The following is a 5,042-nucleotide window of genomic DNA, read 5'->3' as shown; positions in this document are numbered from 1 at the left end:
TTCTGCTGGAGAGAAACACAAGACTTAATGGAATGTCAGTTTCCTGAGAACAAGGGTGGGGTTAATCCATCTATGTATTTCTGGGTCTGGCATATAAGTGCCAGTATTAATAAGAACCACTCATGGGGCATCTACCAAATGCCAGGTACTTTATATAGATCTTCTTGTGGATATTAATCTATTTCTTAAGCACATGAGTGGAAAAAGCTAGAAAATTAAGGAAACTTCCTGAGGTAGCCAAAGTTGGCAAAGCTACTTTTCCCTTGACTTTTTTATTATAGCGATTGATGAATGGATACCTCAAATGGATGAATCAATGAATGCTGGAGTGAGTGAATGCATCGATCTCTGTTATCCCATCTAGTAATCAGTCTCTGTGTCTGTCTGAAGACAGAGAGAGAACATGACTGGAAGGAGGAACTTGGGTCTGCCTGGCAAACGTAGGGGACCCCAGGAGCTCAGGCAGGTGAAGACCCGGGTTTCTAGGTGGGGGGGTGGGTGAGCTCAGACTCATGGACAGTAGAAGCAGGAGCATCTCCTTCCTCTCCTCTTCAGCCTTCATGCCTGAACCCCAGTGCTATGGGGGTGCATGGCCGGAGTAGAGATGTTTTAGACTCTGCAACATCCAGGGGGAGACAAAGCAAGGATCTCTCTTTGCTGGTTGGAAAAGAGGCTATTTGCACTTGGTTATTCATACGACCAAGCAGAAGAGAGGGCACTTCTGATTCTGACCCCATCATGCCCTTCGGTAGTATGTTTGCCCCAACAAGAGTACCCTTCATGGCTGTCTTGATCTGATTTAACCTACATAAGATGAGGCAGAGGAAGTGGGGAGGAGCAGAGCCCAGGTGAGCACCTCTCCAGTGGGCCCATCTGGCTCCAAATCATCTCCCTACCACCCAGGTGGAGGGCATCACTCAGCAGCAGTTGAAAGGATAGAACCCAGATGTGTTGCCTTTGGAAATCTGAGCAGGAGAGTTTCCAAAGACAGTCTTCCTGCCCCTTCCTTGGGGTGTCCCCAGCCACCGATCACTCCTCAAACAGCCCTTCCCCTCCCCTTCCTGTGTCTCAGCCTTGTTCTCTGCTCACCCGTCACCCTCACTGTCTTCACCCTTAGCAAGGAGAGCCCTGACACTGACTCTGAGAGAGACAGCAACCTGGTGTGTTTGTTACTGCCGTTGCTGCTGGCATCCCACGTCACAGAGGGACACACAGACAGACCGCCAGAAGGACGGACCCAAGAGGAAGGCTTGGTGAACAGGACAGGAGAGCTTATTCAGCCACATTCTTGAGCTCTTACCATACATCCAGTCCTGCGTTAAGCTCTGAGGGGGTTTGAGAAGAGACAGGGGGATAAGTCAGATGTAGTCTCCTGCTGAACGGATGGACAATGAGCCTTTATCCCATGTTTCAAGGGGACCCAGGATTTGCTTTAATCGAGTGTGATTAGACACTCAGGCATGAAGATGACCGTCGTGAAGAAACAAGTCTGTGATACAGGAGGAACTGCACCCCACGCAGGGCCACACGGGAAGAACCAGGGCTGGTCAGAAAGCAGAACTAGGGGGAGAAAAACATGGGCCAGAATCTTTACTGTGGTTTCCTTGGGTTGGAACGGGCAAAGCAAGGTGGGCAGGCTTAGGATTGGCTATTTTAAATCAATCAGTGGGCTTCGCTGTGTCTTTCTGCCCTGCGGGGACGCCTGGGTCTCCAGCTTTCCCCAATGGTCAGCTTCCTCTGGGCTTCTCCCCCTATCGCTTCTGCCTTTCATTTACCTCTTTTGACAATGCCCCTGCCTCCATCTTCTGGAAAGAGCCTTGTAAAATCTGCAGTCGGCCCGGATTCCCATTCCCTGAAGGGATGTCTTCAGGTGACAGACCCTCTACTTCCACGGCCTTGGGAGGGACTGCGTGTGGGCTGGCTGGCTGGTGTTTACTCCCCTGGGATTTGACTATTCAGAGTTTAAATTTGATAAAGTGTAATTTTTTATGTGTTCTTTCTTTTTAATATATTTTTATATACTCATATATCATGTTTACATATTTTTATATATTCTTTCCTTTCTCCTGAAGTCTAAGGTATATGCTCAGCCCTATCTATCCTAGGATGGCATTCTCCTTTCTACCATGATTGTTACTGATTCTTCTTCTAAGACCAAAAGTTAATTCAGATAGTACTTCCCCTTATTGCTTCTTTTTGCTTTTCATTTCATGGCCAGTTCAAAATTTATTTGAAAAAACTGTGAAATATTTAAGATGTACACAACATCTATAGGATAATTGATGAACCTCTGTGCATCTGCCATCTGATTAGAGAAATAAAATGGTACCCGTACATTTGAAACTCTCGGAATACCAGTCCCTGGCTACATATTGTACCTGCACACAAACAGGAGCACACAACCATGAAGTCAGACCTTACCATCACCATGGTTTTCTTTACACTGTTACTACATATGTGTGCATTCCTACCTGTTACACAGTATTGTTTTTTCATGATTTACATTTATTGTAAATGCATCTCCATACATGTATCCTTTTTTTTTTTTATTATGTTCAGTCAGCCAGCGTATAGTACGTCATTAGTTTTTGATGTAGTGTTCAATGACTCATTAGTTTCGTATAACACCCGGTGCTCATCACCACACGTGCCCTCCTTAATACCCATCACCTGGTTACCCTCTGTAACCCTCAGTTGTTTTCCCGGAGTCCAGAGTCTCTCATAGTTTGTCTCCTCTGATTTCTTCCCAGTGTTCCCTCCCTTCCCCTGTGGTCCTGCGAGCTATTGCTTATGTTCCACATATGAGTAAAACCATATGGTAATTGTCCTTCTCCGCTTGACTCAATATAATCCCCTCCAGTTCCATCCATGTCAATGTAAATGGTGGGTATTCATTTTTTCTGATAGCTGAGTAATATTCCATTATATATATGAACCACATCTTCTTTATCCATTCATCTATTGAAGGACATCTTGGCTCCTTCCACAGTTTGGCTATTGTGGACACTGCCGTTAGGAACATTGGGGTGCATGTGCCCCTTCTTTTCACTACATCTGTATCTTTGGGGTAAATACCTAGTAGTGCAATTGCTGGGTCATAGGGTAGCTCTATTTTTAACGTCTTGAGGAACCTCCATACTGTTTTCCAGAGTGGTTGTACCAGCTTGCATTTCCACCAACAGTGTAAGAGGGTTCCCCTTTCTCCGCATCCTCGCCATCACTTGTTGTTTCCTGTCTTGTTAATTTTTGCCATTCTGACTGGTGTAAGGTGGTATCTCATTGTGGTTTTGATTTGTATTTCCCTGATACATGTATTCTTATGCAGCTTGCTTTTTTTACTCAACATTACATTTTTTAGCTTCATGAATGTTAACATACAGAACAATGGCTCATGCATTTTCACTGCAGCCTAGTACTTCCTTATATGAATATATCACAATTCACGTATCCATTGTTCTAGTGATGAACATTTTAAATGACTCCAGTTTTGTTTTTTTTTTTGCTTTTTAATTCAAAGACTGCTGCTATGAAGATTCTAGAACAAGTCTTCTCTCACATTTCGATGAGATGCATTATCTTCACAGGTTTTTTTTGTGTTAAACCATCTTTGGATTTTGGTAACCTGCTTACAATGTATTTTTATTTTTATAAATCACTGGGTTTGGTTTGAAACTTTAACATGGATGCCTGTGGTTACAGGTGACCGGTGGCTGTTCCCAGTGTCAGGATAATCCTTGAAAAGCCTGGCGTAATTTGGGGGTGGGGTAAGAGTATAACCAACTCCTTCCTGACTGTTCCAACCATACCGCCCATTGTGCACCCCTCCTCCTCAGAGACATGCTGCACCCCTGGCTCCAGGCCCTTCGATGTCGTTTGGGCACACAGTAACGGCAGCTGCTGTATCAGAGGTCCTTCTCCTCCAGCTGGGTCCATTGCCAGGGAGCATGTCTGCCTCTCCTCCGCTCCAAGAGTCAAAATCCCACACGGTGTCCACGCTCACCCCGCCATCCCCAGGGTGGATGGAGAAAGTGTCACCTACACAGCCAGGTGCTGCTTGGCAGGTAGACGTTGCTAATACTGGACAACTCACTCGATTTGTGAGAGGGACACAGATCCCCTCTTATTGAGAGACGGTGGAACACGTGAATGAGAAGTACGTCTTCTTCACAGGGACATACGGCTTTGCAAGGAGGCTAATGTAGAGTCTGTTTTGAGTTACTGGGGGAGGGCGAGGGAGAGGGGAGTGGTCTTCCAGGGTCTGCCTCTTCTACTCTCCCCACTTGGAGCAAACCAGCAGCTGCTGAGCTTAATGCTGTAGGAGAAGCGGGGGATGGGGGCAGGGTCTACCACCAGAGTCACCCACTTCTGGCTTTTTCATTTTGTAGGAAACCATAATTACTTGGGGAAAGGGAATTCAGAGCACCTTGAAGAAACCTAAAGGAAGAATCACCCAGGCTTAAACGAAATGCCCCGTCCCTTCTGCCACGCGCAAACCCAGGCACGCCTCTCAGAAAGGAGAAGAGACCCCAGAAAGGAAAGAGCCACAGGGGGCGTCTAGCCTGATGGGCCCCCAAGCCGATGCACGGGGTCTCCCTGCCTCTGGCATGGCCCAGAACCACCAGCAGCCGGATGCTGTCCGCAGGCACATCAGCAGCACCTGGGCTTTCAGACCCCTGAGTGCCAGATAGACACCCCCTGGCCAATCAGACCTTTGTTAAAACCCCAGAGCCGGGGAGGGGAGAAACGCTGGGAACAAGCCCAGTTATACTCTCTATCTGCCGAGAGGAGGTTCAGAATGAGACGTGCATTATAGAAAATGTGGAGAAATATGTATTTTTGTCTGCTGGGTCTGTGGGCTACGAGTCACACTTGCCACACCTTGTTAAGAGGTGACTCCTGCTGTGTCCGTGTGTCGTTAGCCCCAAGCTGCAACTCAGGCTGCTGCTGGTTTGTAGCTGCAAGATGCAGCCAATGCACTTGGGAAGAAGCTGCAGCTCCCTGGATTCCTAGCTTGCAAACTCACACCCAAGGACCGGCGGTGA

This window comes from Callorhinus ursinus, unplaced genomic scaffold (assembly GCF_003265705.2).
Source record: "Callorhinus ursinus isolate GAN/ISIS: 27379988/994484 unplaced genomic scaffold, GSC_fseal_2.0 scaffold26, whole genome shotgun sequence".
Classification (NCBI taxonomy): domain Eukaryota; kingdom Metazoa; phylum Chordata; class Mammalia; order Carnivora; family Otariidae; genus Callorhinus; species Callorhinus ursinus.
Note: the sequence above shows the minus strand (reverse complement) of the source record.